The following is an 18,728-nucleotide window of genomic DNA, read 5'->3' on the forward strand; positions in this document are numbered from 1 at the left end:
ATTAGGATTATTAACACATGGAACGGGTTTTTGTTTGCAGTAATCACTTAGACTATGTACCACCTCTAACGTCACAGCATACATCACCTTATGTTGCAATTATTCTGTTTTATATTTTCCATTTACTTTAATTGCCATGTACAAGTGAGAAAACAGCTAAAATTCATATTTCAGTAGTATTATGTAGTACATAATAGGTGTATGACTGAACATCATGACAAGCCTACTACTTACATGTGATTTCCACCACCGGAGTGAAGCTTCAGTAAATTAGCTCTCATCACCTTTAAATATCATATCCGTGCCTCCGTGCTCATCACTTCTTTCCTGTCCTCCTCCCTCACCCTCTCCTCTCTTCTGCGGTTACAGTCGGCATCATGAACAAATCATCTCATTAGCATGTTCTGTTAATTAGCCAGCCATGAATTCCTTCTGCCTGGTCGCTACTCATTTGTGGCGGGTCCTGTGTCAAAGGTTGCTGATTATCACAGAGTGAAGTCAGCTCACATGTTTGGATATCTCAGCACCATCCCTCGTCCCTTCTGCCTTTTAGCCTTGTGCCTGTTTTTCTTCTGTCACCTTATCTGCTCATTCTCTCTCAGAACAGGGCATGAAAATAGCAGGAGATGTCACTATAATGAGGTGAGTGCTGCCTCTCATTTTCAAAGCAAGTTCCTGTAAGCGAAAAAATTACACACACAGACACGAGTCTAAAGGCTCAAGCTGTAGCGCTGGAGCAAGGGCCAACGCAAGATGGGTTGTGTAGCCTCATTCATGTACTTGTCAACACATGTATAACATGTCATAGTTCAGTCTACAGATATTTCTGCACATCTGGGCTGGTGTAAGATGAGGGTGAAACCACAGAAGTACAAGCCTGTATGCTTTTCCTAAATACATTTGTTATCCTCTACAAATTGAAAGAAATATGTTAAAAAATTGTGCATAATATACATCCCATCACCATTTTGTGTAAGGGATTTGTAATTGTTGATGACAAGTGTGAATTTTGTTTAAAAAAAAATAAGAGTTTCAGTTTTACAGGGTTCCCACACATTTTCATGGAAAAAAATTCAAGTTTTCCTTGAATTTTCCAGGACACTATTTTTTTACTTGCCCCACTTCCCTGGCATTTTTTTTTTTTAAAACATATAAGATTCAAACATAATTTCAGCATCCCACATGATGTGTTCAATGACTGCCGGGAATGTGAAAATCCAAAATATTTTGTTTTTTCAGTTTCTGGCAGTGATAAATGGTGTAATTTTGGTGATTTTTAAAGAAAACATGCCTTCAAAAAAATAAGAAAAAATCAATAACAAAAAATTTTTTTTTTTTCATTTTTAAAGTTTTCTATAAAAAGGGCCATGAAATTGTCAAGGAAATAAAGTCTATTTCTTTTAAGTGGAAAAACTAAAAAACTAACAAAAAACTTTGAAAAAAAACATGCCTTCCAACCCCATTTTTAAAAAAAAAAAGTAAGGAAAAAAAAGTCCACATTTAAGTTCTCTATTAAAATCTCCAAAAAGTAAATAAGATTACATTTTTTCTACTGCCAAAAATTCTTTTTCAAGAAACACGCCTTTCAAAGTGTATATCCCACAGGTTTGGACAGCATGTTTTTTTTTTAAATCTGCAGTAAAAAAAATACTAAAAACAACCACTTAAAGTTGTATGCCCCTCCCATGAAGCCAAAAGGGCTTAAAAATTATCTGAAATGCCTTACAGGCATACGTGAAGGCAGAGGTGGAACACAGGGAGAAAGCAAAGAAAATTTCATGATGAACAAATAAACATAACTATAATCATTTACATCTATAAATCAACCCAGTCCTAAATAAGTAGGTAGGTAGGTAGGTAGGTACATAAGTAGGTTAAATGTCCTCAAAATAGAAATTATTTTCCACAGCAGGTGCAAACACAGCACAGACATGTAAGACAGACAGAATTCAAAGCATAACTTGAACTGTGACCGGATCTCAACCAAGCGTAAATGTAATCCATAAAGTGTGACCATGTCAATGAATAATATATTCTCCAAATGGTAATCCTGTTCATTACTTATCAATCATTACTTATTAAATGATCAGCTCATCACCGGATCCTGTTCCTGCCTATACACCTGCCCTCATTTCTATATTACCCTCACTGTACAACCCCGGCTCCACTGGAAGTATATGCTTCCAGCTGTCTTCAAGTTGTCACTTGAAAGCCTTCACAGGCCAAGTAAAGACACCTCTATCCCATTCTGCTCAGTCTGCTCTGACTCATTTTGCCTAGTGTGTTGCACTTGTACTCTTCCCCTCTCCATGCCGCTGTCATATCCGACGTAGTATCTGTGCTCATATGAGCTGACCACATATAGCTGCAGTACTGTCAAAGTTGTAAGGAATTTTAATGGAGTGTAAAGCAAAAGTCATCTCCCAGATCCTCTCAAACAGAGATCTCATCTCATCTGGAGTGCTCACTGTGCTGCAGGTGTTAAATTTCCCTGGAGCCACTTTCCCCTTTTTTTATATTATCCTCCCTGCTTCAGTTAGGGATTCACTTTATTTCCCATAAACAATTTCACTTACATCTGAAGCAGAACAGGCATGGAATTGTTCCCGCAAATTCAGATGCATATATTGCTCTTGCTGGTGTTCGTACACAAGATATTATACCTTTGGAATCCGAGAGCTTCTCTGTTCATTGTTTTGTAGCCGGTCCTGCTGCACGCACAGGTTAGTGCATGTGAGTCTCTCTTAATGTGACCCGTTAGCTCACACATTGCCGCCACTTTGCACGGCAATCACACTACGATCATCTTCAGGTTCTGTCTCAGTTAACACTGTTAGGTGTCATGTCCACCCAAGCAGTTTTTTTTCCTGTAGACAGTGTATTTTTTGCAATGGGAGCGCCATGTTTTTACAGTACACTACAAACACTACAAAGTGATATGGCACTGAGCGTTTGTTCTGACAGTGCTTGCCCATATAAACTCGTGTCCACCCTGCCCCGCTGGTCTGTTGTGGCTGCACCGATTTGCTGTCTTGATATGAGCACTGTTTAATTTTTTCAAATTGTTCAGCCTCATGTGGCGCCTCCTCTAATCCAACGCAAGGTAGAGCAAGGGCTCGACTTTGCACCAATGTTTTTACTTTCACAAATTTTGCAAATAACAGCACACTGACGCTACCAAAGCATCTTTGCTGAAAAGACTCCCCGCTGAGTGTTCATGAGGTTTGCCTGGTGATTTCAGCTGAGAAATGAAAAAAACGGTTGTCTCCCGGTTGTATGCCTCTGCCCACCAGTGAAGAAAAATATCACATTCGTAGAATGAGGCGAACAGGGTTACAATGACCTTGACCTTTCGCTTTAAATTCCTATTAGTTCATCTTTGACTCAAAGAGGACGTTTGTGCCAAATTAGAGGAAATTCCCTCAAAGGGCTCCTCAGATATCACATTCATGAGAATGAGACAATTGCCTTGTCATGCTGACCTTCATTGTTGAGTCAAAGTGGAAATGTGTGTCAAATTTGAAGAAATTCCCTCAAGGCATTCTTGAAATATCTCTTTCATAACAATGGGACAGATGTACGCATGGACAGATGGACAACAAAAAAACAAACATAACAACAATCTGTCAGCACTGCTGCAGTTTCTAGCAATGTTCGCTCTATTAGCACTGTTAGCTGTTAGCCCAGCCTATTGAGAGCCTTCTGCAGACAACCTCTGAATCAAAGATATGCTTTGAATATTGTATAGAGGTCGTTCAAGTATGTTTTCAACTTGCTTAACATGACTTTACACACCCCTCTCTCTTGTTTTTTATGGAAAGAACAGAACAAACTTGAGGGGACATTAACAAAGCAAAAAATGCACAAGAGAAAGTCAACGTTATGTTGGTTAAAGGCTGCACGTACCAGTAGGTTTGTCCTTTTCATTCTCTGGTTGGAAAGTAACCTAAAGGAAAAAAGAAATAACAGCTGTAAATAACAAATATCTGATTACCTTTAATCCCTGAAAGAGCAAAGATACACTTGGAACAGAACTTGAAAGAAGACAAGCCTTGAGTAAATAGTCAGGAATGTCTTTATGATTTATTCATTCAATTTCTATTCTATAAATAAGTATGAATATCTGTATCCGTTGTTATTCCTCTCTCCTCTCCACATATAGTTTTCATAATCTGTTGCAATATTAATATTACAATCATGCCGTTTCCACAGCAGCCCAGCCTCTCCTTTTAAAGTCTAATAACAACAGCTAAACCATCACTAAACCAACTTTAATCAAAGCGGTGTTGCTCCTTGTCTCCTTCATGACCCCCTCAAGGGATGGGAAAATCTCTGATGCTGGTGGACCTTAATTGAATTCAAGGTCACATGCTTAGGACAGAATGAAGAAAAGCACCTGAAGGTTCTCAGTTGGTTATAATGTGGGAAACTGTGAAAGGTCATCAGGAAACAGGGATAAACTTCAAAAAATTTGAATTTTGAGCTAACAGACTGAAGTGTAAAATCCAAGCTCTGCGATATTCCCGAGAGCCGATGTCACCCTAAGTACTATATTCTCTACGGGATGGCAAAAATCAATTTCGCTGGTAATCATGTGTTTAATTTCATGCATCTGCTGAAGACTGAGAAATAAGCTTCTCTCTTCTATAATCAATTTTTTAGCAAGACTTGGCTTGAGGCTCTACTTTTTCTGTTCAAAATGTCCATGAAATTCTTTTAACTGACAGGTTTCGCTTCCATGAAACATCAAACATGGCCAACATTTTAATCACTGTGCAAAATCATTGTGCTAAAAGTAACACAGAACATCTGCTTCACATGGCAGTACAGGATAATGCTACGTAATGAAGCCAACCTAACCATGAGTGGAATTACAACACGCAAACTTTCGAGTAGGGATGCTCTGATTGGATCAGAGGGATCGTTATCGGGTAAGACCAACACATTTTTTAACTGATCGAGATCCGTTATTTTAAACAGGCGCCCCACCCGATCCTTTGTTTATGTCCACCGTCACACAGGTGACGTAAACAGAGAGCATGACTCGCAGCAGATATTCAGGTTTTATTTAATTTGCCTTTACTCGAATAAGTAGAAACTGATTTTTTTTATTCCTATTCATCTTAAACTGCTACACCGCTTTACTAGAATTTGTTCATTTTTAGTGTTCGAGTTTTACTGTAATGCTAAAATAAGTAGAACTGTGACCAATTTTTTATTATTTTTTTTGTGACTGGGAAGTTCAGATATAACACTACTTTGAGGTGGAATTGTCATTATTTTACCCATTCATGTGTTCTGTAGTTTGCACTAAGTGGATTTGAGAGCAATTTCTTTCGACACATTAGTTTGTTTACTATGAATTCTTCAAAACATGTTTTAAGGGGACACAGTGAACTTTGACCTTTCGACCACCAAATCTGTGAGTCCATGTGGACATTTTTGGCCAAATCTGAAGAAAGTCCCAATGGGTACGGTTATCGCCGACACTGACACACAAAAGACAAACAAAACGTCAACAGACTGCAGTGATGATAGTGTGAGCACAGCTGCGATGACACAGCACACATCATCTATGAATTGGTAATTGACCATTAACATGCAAGGACAATATGTTATTATCTTAGCAGCCATGTCAACACCACATCAATAATGCATTACAAATACATCACACGCAAGTTGCTACCTTACGAAAAAAGAAACGTTGTCTTAGATTGTCCAGACATTTCCAAAGCAATAGAGCTCTCTTATAATTCATCAAATCATACAAAATAGATAATAATGCCGGCAAATGCAAATGTAAAATAGCCACTTTGAGGTTGTTTTAAACACAGAGGAGCCCAACCAGACTGTAATACATTAATAATGACTCTGTTGAATTCAAGCATCACAGTAAGTCATTAGTACATAAGTGCTTTTCCTGTGTGACATGTCAAAATGTCCTCTGTGAACTGGCCCGAATGTCAATCTGTACCTCTTGAGGTTATTTTTATCTTTTATTCCACCACGGCATTTTATTGTTTTTTTTAAATCCAAATCCTTGTGTCTGCAAAATAAAACATCTTATTTTGAATTAGGACTATGAAACTTCATTCAGCTTATTTTTTTTATTTGTTTGTTTTTATGCTCAGGGACTGTTATTTCTGAGGGGAGGTGGTGGTAAAAAAAGAGGGGAGGCAAATTATTTGAATGAAATATTTAAGCACTGGAGTCACGTTTTTAACTTAAACATGTATTTATTTCAAATCCCCTCAGAACCTCAAAATGCGCGACTGGGTTTGAAAGACATGTTTTATTGTGAGGTTTTTTAATCCCCCATAAAAATTCCACCATTTATCATAGTCAGAAACTGCAAAAACAGGAATTTCTGATACAGATTCTGGACAGTCCTTGAACATCATGGACATCTCAGGTTAAAATGGTGACACATCAAAATCATTCTGTATCATTTAAAATGCAAACATAATGAAACTTTTTGTACTTAGGAGATCCTGTAAAATAAAATAAAATAAAATAAAATTCTCCACTCCATGCATGACAGAGGCATTTTTCAACTTCAAGATTTCATTTTTAACTACAATTTTTTTTCTGGCCATCAAAGGCTAAGTTTTGAAAATCTAGTAACTACTGCCATGCCAAGTTCTGGCCACTGTTGTTATGGTTAATTTGGAAAAAAGGCTTTGAAAAACTTGCGCTTCACTTATGAAACCCTGCCTGCGCTGTTTGCTTGTTGCATTGGCTCTGATACCTACATTTGGTAAGAATGTAAAAAAAAATATGGCTATGTATGGTGGGGGAAGGGTCATGCAGTTTCCTTCAGTCTGTCAAGGAGGCTTAAGGAAAAACTCCCATTTCCTACTCTGATAAATAAAGTTCAGTCCCTTAATGAGTAACATGAAGAAACAGGTTGAAGTATTTCTTATAAAAACCCAAACTAGCAGGAAGGTAACTGGTGACAGTCAGCACAATGTACCTTCCCCCTCACTGTCTGTCACTGTCTGTTATCTTCTTCTGTAATCTTCAAGATTTCCTGCCAGCTCTCTGGCGTTTTTATGCAGGTCTACCCCCCTCAATCTTCTTTTGAACATGCGAGCAGAGAGCATTGGTTCCCAGAGGAATCAGCTATGACTGACAGGAGGGAAGATGGGATCTCCTATCTGGTTCTTTATCTCAATCTGTCTCTCTGTTTTAAATACGTGCGTGTGTGCATGTGTGTGTGTGGATGGGGTTGTGTGTGGGCGTGCGTGCATCTGCGTAGGAAAGGCTAATAAAGGGCTGACCATACCATGTGAGAGCAGCTAAGTCTGACTTACAAATCAATGGACATCTCTGCAGACCTCTGGAACACTTCAATTACACACACCAACACACACATAGAACCAATCGGTCTCACACACACACACACACATTCAGTCACCCACCGGACAGTTCAATTACAGGGCGGCTTTGCCTTATCGCTGCCCACAATTGATGCTATTCCTTCCCTGGCTGGGAGACACCAACGCAGCACAGATGGCCACACAGACGTATACCAGCACATACAGGGACTGCAAACAAAAACATTACGCAATCAATGGCCCCTTCAGCTAATGGGCTACTGATTTTGTTAGGAACAACTGTGTTGATTTCTGAGGTTGTGGTTTGTGTCCGTACACTGAATGTGAGGTGTACCTAATGATTTGTCCCAGTGGGTCAATAAATTTATGGTGAGTGGTCTAACAAAGAGCCAACGCACCCGCTCTGTATGAAACTCTAAAGAAAGATTACACGATGATCTCCCGGGACAAATTTGAAACTGGGATGAACTGGGATAAATCTGCGGGTTTATTCCGAGGAATCTGGAATCGAAGGAATACATATCAGCCCTTTCTACATAGAGATCCCACAATAGGGCCACGAAGAGGATCTGCATTACGCTGTCAGCATCAGCCTGAGCCTCTACTGTGACAAAGAACGCATGCCTCTTAACAATAGCCTCACAATGATAATAACATGGCAATAACAATCATATACCATCCCTGTTATATGGCTGGTGATCTTAACCTGTGCTCAGAGGATAAGGAGTTTGAAACCTCATTGTCTATCTCACTGCAGACATTTTACGTTGTTGTTTTTCTGTGATTTAGCTGCTAATTGCTGCTAAACACTGAATCTGTTAAATATGCACTTAAATATGTTAATTCATGTAAACAAACTACTGTACCTATCAGCTGTGCGCTCAAGGCCATACTACAGACGTAACCACTTAAAAATGGTTGGGTGTACTCCCTGTTTTGTATGTTTATACTTTTTAAACAGAAAACATGTTATATTGTGATGTTTACTGGAAAAGATGCACAGTATGATCAACACTAAGTAGGTTCTTATTAAAGGCAGTCATTACTAGAAACTTTCAGCTCCAGTTTGTGGTTTAATGGTTGATTAACACATATGTTTATGGGATTGGGACAGATTGGCTTTATTAACTGGCTAGGTTGGTGCATACTTTAAAAAAAACACAAAAAGAAACCTGCCAGGTACATCACTAGTGTTTTGACTGTAGCTGATGTTACCCTGGAAATAAAAGACACATTCTGGACCTTCCCAGGATAGTGTCACTCTGCTTTTGGAAAAGAAATATCTATTTTTGGGCAAAATATTTGGTTTTAACTACAGCTTCACAGGTTGCCGTGCTGCTGTGACGCTGCTTGACGGCATGAAAGACATCTTCTGCTTCTAGGGTGTTATCTCATGCAAATTACAAAATGCACTTGGAAGCAGAGATGGGAACTTAATGTCATGATCTGAGGCTGCAAAGCTTTGGACAGGCGCATAAGATGTTGGCTTTCATAGCTTCACATGAACAAGTTAAAGACAGGCAAGAAGTGATAATGAGACAGCCTTAATACAGTAAAAAGAAGAAACACTACTGATATCAAAGTAAACCAGAAAAAAAAAATTACTTTGTCAATTCACTTTTTGAGCTTGCTGTAAAAGTTCTAGCTAAAGTGTTTAAAAACTTTTCTTTTGACAGTAAAATGATAATGTTGTCTGCTGGTAGGGAAGAAAGACTAAAACATAAAGAGGGGAATAAACACATCCACATTGACACTGATTCTTTTCTATATCAAAGAAAGGAAGTACTTTTTTTTTAAAGTCATGACACCCATCCCTTAACCACCATAATAACGCTTAATAATTGAGACTTTTCCAGATAGCTGCCTTAAACCTGAACGATGTCACAGGGTTTCTTTATGACTCAATTCTACGTGCCAAAAGACACAATGCACTTTTCTTGACACAGGCATACATTATATTTTGTGTTTCACTGAGGAAAAAAACACATTTGTTGAAAAGAAATGACAGGGAGAATGAAAACCCAGCACCATCTGCTGTTATTACAGATATGTCTTCTTTTTTTCGGAGAGTAGACAGCTATCACATCTGTCACTGCCAGATAGAGCTTTTTTTTTTCACAGCAAATTTTCCTTTTAAATGTGATTTGTCTTTCTTTCTTAAGTAAAATGTCCTATACTCCTCCTGAGCTTGTCCTCACACATACATTTTTGATCCTTCTATCTTCTTTTGTGCATTATTTAAAAAGAATCTATACAAATAAAATTTTAATGCGAGTATATGGAGACTGTCAATTAGTTTTTCTGCATAGATGTATAATAATAGCTAGATATCAGATCAATCAATCTGTATAAGTAATGTCATATCGTATGTTACTACATTACAAGCTCACAAGGTATCAAGAGTGCCCCATGGCCGGAGTAATCAACTGGCTTATGGATTGCACTCACTAGTGGTACCTTTCCTGCATAAGTACACTGTCTAAATTCCTGCGATATGACACCAGTAAGACTGGATTTACCGCCGTGTTGACTTTGCTGCAGGGTAAATACATGTAAAGCAGCCTGCTTCCCTTGAATGAAATGTTAAAATTATCAGAAGAATCAATATCAGTTATATTTGATGTCATTTTTTAATGGCCTTGCTGAAAGCACCAAATTAGAGATGTATTGGCTATTAGCTCAGGCAAAAATAAAAAAAAAATCTGAGAAAATAAATCTATCAGTGTAATGCGGTTTGACATTGCACTGGTATTTCTTTTTGTAAATTATGAAGCTGCTGTGCATATTAACTCATATATTACCAACAGTGGAACATACTCATGACAAAGTTCAATGGTTTGACCTCTCTGTTAATTGTGCTGAGGCCTGAAATGAACTTCCACCTTCAATTTTGAACTTGGTTATGGATGTCGAACGAATACAAGAGATGATCCGCACACTGCTAGCTTGTTCCCAAGTCTTTACATGCTACACAAACATGGCAGCATTAATCCGAAGAAGCAAGAGTAGACTATTATATAATTTAGTGTAATATGATGTTTATTAAAGTAATTCTAGTATATAATTAATTAAAACTGAAGTGGCGAGGCCAGTTAAGCAGGAGGGTATTTTCCCAGAAAATTATCACCACATTATAACAACTTGCTTAAATTGGGGATTATAAATTGGCAGAGGTAGAACCAAGTCATTTTTTTGCAAGTCACAAGTAAGTTTCAAGTGTTTGCACTGAAGTCAGATCCCAAGTCCCAAACAAGTTTTTGCAGTGTAAACTGTCAAATGAAGATGACAGAATATGCGTCTTTATGTAATTTTCAACGTGCAGGATTTGCATACTGCAATTCATTTACGTTTGACCACAGCATAATTTTTGTACACTAAGGAAATTATATTTGTTATCATTTTTTCCAACTGGTGCTCATTAATGTGACATTAGTTCTTTATGTTTTGCTCCTGCAACTCAACTGGATCCTGTCAGATTGATTCAATCAATGAAAATGTGGGGAATTAGCTGTCGACTTGTTGCCAAAGATTAGCTTTAATGTTAGCTAAATCAGGAAATGAAGGAGAATTAAATGATTTGTGGCACTTTCTTTTTAAATAACATTCTTTCATCACTGAGTTTGGGTGGAAGTATCAAGTATTTTTAAGTCAAAAGACTCATGTCCAAGGTATGTGTGGTACTGGTATTTAAATAAGTCAAGTTGGAAGTCTTTTTTGATTTTGTCAAGTCAAATCTTAACTCATCAAATTTGTGACTCCAAGTCATGAGACTCAAGTCCACACCTCTGTAAATTGTTGATGGATTTGCAATTGCTTTGCACTTCTAGAACTATGAAAGGAGATATTGTTGCTGGTGTCTTCTTGTGTCGCTTGCTGTCATGTTTTTTTGAGAATTTTTATTCAGTTTTCCCAAGAGTCAGAAAAAAATGGGTGGATTCCTTCTATAAATGGTTCAATGGTAATTTTTCAGAAGCTATGCCCTCTACAACATCAGGAAGATCAGACCCTTCCTGTCCCAACAGGCCACACAGCTTCTGGTTCAGGCTCTTGTGATCTCACACATTGACTACTGCAACTCTCTTCTGGCAGGCCTCCCTGCATGCTCATTCAAACCTCTTCAGATCATCCAGAATGCAGCAGCACGTCTGGTCTTCAACCAGCCCAAAAGAGCACATGTCACCCCGCTGCTAATTTCTCTTCACTGGCTTCCAGTAGCAGCCAGAATCAAATTCAAAGCATTTCTCTTGGCTTACAAAACAATCACAAGAACAGCTCCAGCCTACCTGGAATCCCTGATCCAGGTCTACTCTCCTTCTCGCCCACTACGCTCTGCATGCGAAAGACGCCCGGTGCTTCCAGCCCAGCACGGCTCTAAATCTCTAGCCAGACTCTTCTCTTCTGTTGTTCCCAAATGGTGGAACAAACTTCCAAACTCTGTGCGTTCTGCTGAGTCCCTTTCTACTTTTAAGAGACAATTGAAAACTCATTTGTTCCGAGAACACCTAGGCACTTAACCTGACTCTTCTCCTCTTTGCCCTTTGGGGTAGAGTAAGACAGATGGTCCAAAACCCAGCACTTAATGATTATCTAGCACTGACAAAGTTGTGTGATGTTGTATGTTGATTGTCATCGTAAGTAGTGATACTGAGATTGTTGAATCTCAGATGCTGAGATCGCTACTGGTTATTACTTTGGTTTCCAAAAAAAACAAAAAAAAGGTGGGTAAAGGGGGGCACTTCTTCTGTCACTAAACGGCAATACCTGTGACCAATCACACCTGAAGCACTTTTTGCACTTACGAAGGATTTTTTCCTTAAGTCTAAATTTTTGCTCGTGTTGTACGTCGCTTTGGATAAAAGCGTCTGCTAAATGAAACTGTAGAATTGTAGAATTGTATTAATAAACCTCCCTGGCTGATGAGAACTGCCACAGGCCTCTTTTAAAAGGTTGATGACGTTGTGTGAAGCGATGACGTTATTTTACATTCCTCAAAGAAATCTAGAAATATAACTGTCTGCTTGTGTCATATTTTATTTCTATATAGACCATCTGTTGCCTTTGTGTTTCAAGAGCTGTTCAAAAGGCTGGAGTGGGAAGGCTGCCATGGATCCTTCAGTGGCTGAAGATAGTGTCTGTATATCCAGACTGCTCTCCCTCACTTTTTCACCTTTTCTATCTTCCTCTAATTCACAAAAACATTTCTCACTGCCTCGCTGTGATTCCTTTCCCTCCCTTTTTGGTTATTTCCTTTTCCCTTTTCTTCTGTGTTATACTACTCTCCTCTACTGTGTCCTTCCTCTGACATCCACTTCAAACTTTTGCTCCGGAAATGACAGCTTACCCAGGAGGAGGTCATTAGGGTCAGTGCCTAGTAGCTGGCATCTGTGTTGTGTGACAAACACACACACACACACACACACACACACACACACACACACACACACACACCAACACACATGTCTTGGCATATGGGCAGTGTGGTTTTGACAGTGTTCTGTCTCCTACGCTGGCCTCTGCAATCTGCAAATAACACACCAGATGCATTTCTAATTTTGAGTTTTTATTATGGAACTGAGGAAAAAAAGGAAAATTAACTGAACTTAAATTCCATTTTTTTGCTATATAACTTATCTCTAGTGTTTGTTTTGAAGTGTGTACTCCCTTGGTCAGAATCGTAATAACCAAAAAGAAGAAATACAAGTTTCACTTTTTTTTCTGCTTGTGATAGCGCCAACATTAGTGTTATCTCCCTCTTTCATCTTTGGTTCTGAACGTTATGTCACAGTGAAGTTGACCTTTTGGATATATTGTCATCATTTCATCATTTTATCCAAGAAATTCACAAGCTACTCAGCAGTATTTTAAGTAATATATAAAATTAGATAAATAAATTAAAACTAGCTCGACCTGTACTAGATGCAACACTGAGACAACTAACTTATTAATATATCAATAATTATAATCCAAAAATATAATATATTTTATATTAAAATGCAATAAAATCTGTTTATCAAAATAAGATACATTTTTCTAGTTATACTGAAATCTCAAAACACCCCAAAAGGCTTAATTTGCTTATCTTTTGGGGGAGAATGCCCCTGGACCCCACTACTTTATTTTTGTTTCAGACAGAGTCATCTTTTTCCCTGCTCTAGAGTTTGTAAGTGTTTTCACAGTACAACTATGTGGGCAGCAAAAATTCTTTTCTCTCTTTTAACATATACTGCACATTGATATAATGTGCTCCAGTCAGTATAACGCACAATGTAAAGTGACAGTGCATCTCCTAGCAACACAGGCTCTTGAAACTGAGACAATGTTTCCATAAATAAGTCCACAACAGGTTTTATCCTCCTTTGAAAAGTGTTAGTATGACCGATAGCAGTATTAGTATAGTTAATATGACCATATATGGAAATAAAGTTTTTGCTTGAATTCTAAACTTAAAAATCAATATTCCCTGCACCATTGGTGAGACTTTTCATGTGTTGAGTCGTCCGCCTGGCTGGCTGTCAAAACTAATTTGCATAATAAATTTGTTTGCACATTTATGAATGTATGCTTAAGGACCTCTCGTCGTTGCAGTGATTCACAATTGTTAAAAAACAGTTGTGGATTGGTGCCTCAAACACTGCTGAGAATTGTGCAAGGGACGACAATAACTCCTGGGATTGGTGGCTCAATCACCCTGGGAAACACTGTGAAGGGTTGGTTAAAACACCCAGAATTGGTGTTTCAAATGCTGCTGGCATACAGCGCAAAGGTTAAATAAAAGAACCCAGGACTGGTGGCTCAGACACAGCTGGGAAACAAAGCAAGAGTTTGTAAAAACACCTGGGATTGGTGTCTCAAACGTAACAAGGAAACAGTGCATGGGTCAGGAAGAAAACCCAGGATTGGTGACCCAAATGTTAATGAGAAATGCCACTGGGAAACACTCCAAGGGTCTGTAAAAATACATCTGGCTTTTCAATGCAATGAGAATGCGTTTGATTGGCATTCACAATCAGGTCAAATGACTCTGCAGCACACACAGGTTTTTACTGCCTCCGGCTCCGATCAGCATTGTTGAGAACACCCAGAAGAACGCTGTAATTTCAGCTCCTTAACAGGCGAGATACAATCACATGCCATCACTAATTACCATCCATCTCCTCCTAGACAGTGCTAAAACACCAATCCAAAAACAACTGTACCAAGTTTGAAAAAAAGACTGACAAAGTAGGAGATATATAAAGAGAAGAAACCACTGATAAGTTTTCAAAGACCTCTGTTCCTGCTGCTATCTACTGTTTGTGTTCTCCAGCCCTTCCGTGATATCGCACGGACACACCAACAAAACAGAAAGGCAGAAAGGTAGACTTGTGCGATGTGTTCACTGACAGTGGTAATGTAATACTTAGCGGGTATACCCATGTTTGAAAACCCCCCATAAACACGCTAATTTTGGTTGGAGTGTGGTAAAGGAAACACTTTGTGGGAATTAGTGGCTCAAAAGCAGCTGGGGAACACTGTAAGGGTCAGTAAAAACACCCAGGATTGGTGGCTCAAACGCCTCAGAGATACGCTGCAGAGGCATGGCACCAAGATCTTCACTCTACTAAGTTTACCTTTCTAGTTTTAATAAAACTTTCTCTAACAGCTGACACATACTGCAGTGTGTCAGCCCCTGCAGGCTTGCCAGCATCACCTGTGGAAAGAAACACCCAAAATATAGTTTAATAAAATCTCTTTTTGCAGCCTGCATATTTAGGGAGGGCTGGGTTAATTGGAGCGGATTCCAGCTCTTTATTCTAAAACAGCTGTTCACTGCTTCGTTTCACTAACAAAGAAATGCGTGTTTGCAGTCATCATCCACTTTTATATTCAGACAGTTTGTATTATCTTATCAGACTTCATTAACAGAAAGTTTTTCAAAAGAACTTCTCAATGGTTCCTGTCTGATTATGGCTCATATGACAAAAAGAGCAAAACAGATATTCTATTCCGATAAAAATGTCACACTTTATTACTTTAATTGCATTTTTGTTTTGCCATAGATCCCCTTACACACCCAAGCTCATGCGTAGGTAGGTGGGCTGAGCATATCTAGGGTTGTCTGGGAAAATGTCATAGGAGACAGAAAGAGAAATGGAGAGGAGGAAATAGCGCTGGGGTTGACACTGATCTTCCTTTTATACTGATGCATATTGCATGACTCACTTATTTGCAACGGGGTGCATGTGAGTGTGGGTGTGTGTGCGTGTCCTAAGGTGTGTGGTGTTGCAGGTTTCTCTGCGCACCCATTGAGGATATGAACGTTTCTGTGAATGTAGCATAACAGTATGTGTTTAATTTGCCTTGAGATGCTTTTCTATAATCACCTCCAGTGTCTTGCATGAGTTGATAACATAAATTTGCTCCATGTTCAGTGGAAATTGGTTTACCCCCGTGACTACCTACTTTTTTCCATAACAGTCTCTCAGGAAATGCTGACATGTATGACATTAACCCTTTGAAACCTGAGCAAATTGGCTTGATTTCTTTCAAAAACATTGGAGGGAGGCAATGAGCAATGGAAGAAAGAATGAAATAAAAATAAGCACAAAACAAGGAAGTAAAAAGTACAAGAAAATTACCTGAAAATTAGTTACAAAATAAATATGAGACTGCTTTAAAGCTTATAAGAACTTTTGTAACTTGATTTTAAATATGTAATTATAATAATTACAAATATAGTTTTCCCATGTTTTTTTTTTCTTTTTTCCTAGATTTTGTAGCATTATAAAAAGAAATTTATAGAACTACTATTTTCTTAAAATTATTATTATTATTAAAATTAGTAATTTTTAATTTAATTTATGGAACAATTCTTACCAAGTTGCCTTTTTTCCCATTACTTTTTGAAAGTAATCACATCAATTTGATCCAGGTTTAAATAAGGTTTAAAGGTTTAAATACTTGTGAAAGGTACTTTGAGAGCAGCACAAGAAAAGTGATGTGACTCCAGGTTTTAAATGATTGTGTGCATGAAATAAACAAGCCACAAGCCAGCAGCCTCACTATATTGAATTTAGCATACAGAAAAATATCAGCGAGCCTCACTTCACGCATGCACAACCTCATTGGACCCTTCCATACATTGATGCGGAAAGAGAAATTGTGAAGTTAACCAGAGGAAAACCTATACAGGTGGATGGCTTCTCAGCAGAATAAATCACTGTTGCTTATTAACAGTTCGTGTAGGCTCCATCTCATGTGTGTACATGTGCGGAGGAAGGTGCTGAGAGAGTTGTGTAATGAGATCACTGAAAAAAAAAAAGAAATAACTCAAGTGGAGCCAACCTCCTCCTTTCTTTGTCATGAAGTACCCTTCTCTAGTTTGCACCTACACTCTCTCTGCATCATCTCATGCGGCAGGGGGAATGGCTCCCCTCATGGTCCAACAGCACTCTCGGCTTCTTCAGAGGCCCACCCACAGCCGCCGAGAGAAGGTGTGAATTAACATCAACAGTCATTACCACTCGTCTGCCTGGCCACCATATGTGTCAGATGGTGCCTCCGTATGCAGAGTGTGAGCACAATCAGTGATTGCTTGTGAAACTTGGTGGCGGTCTCATTGTGGCAATGATGGATGTGGGATGCATGGTTTGACATGTTTTAGATATTTGGTTTTCCACACAAGTTTGCAGTTTTTAATAAGCAGGGATAAATTTGAACAAATTTTAATAGATCCCAGCTAGTGCTGGCACGATGTCCAATTTGTGCAACACAATTATCGTGGCCAAAACAGTTCACAAAACAAAACTAAAAAGAGAGTAGAACAAACATTAAACAGTTTGCCAAGGTCATTTGACTATTAGGCTACAGAAGAAAATGGCAGTTGTTGTGAGGCCTCCTAAAGGCACTGAAATTTTAGCAATCTTATATGTAGTAAACATATAAGATAGCAAGCAAGCTACACAGTGCTACATGGATCTAATAAACATGGGAACGACATCAAATTTGATGTATGCAGAATATACGCTGACAACGTCTACTGAATGCAGGCTTCCATGTAAGTCTGTCGAAATGTCAAAATGTCAAAACACAAAAACAAAACGCCTTAAGATTTTTAAGATTTTTTGGGCGGGCCAAAAACCATAGCTTGATGATGCAATGGAGCTATACTCAGCATAACCCCACCCCTGACAATGTAGCGATATAAAAACGAGAAGCATCCTTAGCATAGTCCCGCGATTGGACATGGCCTCCACTCCTCCAGCGGACATGCCCCCTGCATTTCATTTCAGAGATTACTGTGCATTTTTTCATGATTATGAGACCTCCTTTTACATACTTTTTTTTTTGGTCATTCAAATTTGGTCAGGTGTTTAATAACACATCTTTCTGTGAAGTGACAAACTCAGAACACAGTTTAATTATCACTTCACCCGGACTTAAACACTAGAACGTTTGTGCCAAAGTTGAAGAAATTCGCTCAAGGTGTTCTTGAGATATTGCGTTCACAAGAATGAGACTCATGAGGTCACAGTGACCTTTAACTTTGACCTATGACCACCAAAATTTTATCAGCTCATAGTTAAGTCCAAGTGAAAATTTGAAGAAATTTCCTCAAGGAATTGTTGAGATATTGTGTTCACAAGAATGTACCAGCCAGATAAATGGACGGACAACTCAAAGGCATAATGCCTCTGGCCTTGGGTTTTGCCACTGCGGAGGCATAAAAAGGGATTTAAAACATTTCCATATTGGAAGTTGCTGTAGGAGCTGCTTTGTGTTACAAAGGAAGAACATTGCCCAAGATCTGAAAAAAACAAAAAGATGAAACACTTCAGAAATCTATACACATACTATAAACTGCAGAAACTGTTGTGACTCGGTTAGTAGGAGTAGTATTTTTGGTGCTGTGAGCACCACTAGCCGAGTACCACCTAGATCCATTAGACTGAAGTGAAGGCTGACATCTCTACATCCAATATCTCTTTTGATTTCGGAGTGAACTGTCCATTTAAACTACGCAAACTAGCTAGCTTTGATGATCAGTAATAACCTAAATAATATCAACTGGCCTGTTAAACCACAGTAATGAGTATCCAATTATCTCTGCTATTTAGCCTATATTACCACACTGGGTAATATGTAATGACAAAGAGATAAAAAATTTAAAGAGATTTTCCCATCACTTTCTGTGTCACAATACATGCTTGCTTAAATGAGTATTAGTTCAAACAGCTCTTCAGTGTTGATTTTAATGGCAGTATATATCCAGGACTGGTGTTCTGTGTACACATGCTCTTTGGCACCAAATAGACATTAATGCTGTTCAGTTTAGCCTTTTGCAATTTACTCTGACAAGTGTCTACCAGCCACCATCTCTCTCTCTCTCACCTACCTGCCTCCTCCCCACCT

Source organism: Plectropomus leopardus, chromosome 19, assembly GCF_008729295.1.
Source record: "Plectropomus leopardus isolate mb chromosome 19, YSFRI_Pleo_2.0, whole genome shotgun sequence".
Classification (NCBI taxonomy): Eukaryota; Metazoa; Chordata; class Actinopteri; order Perciformes; family Serranidae; genus Plectropomus; species Plectropomus leopardus.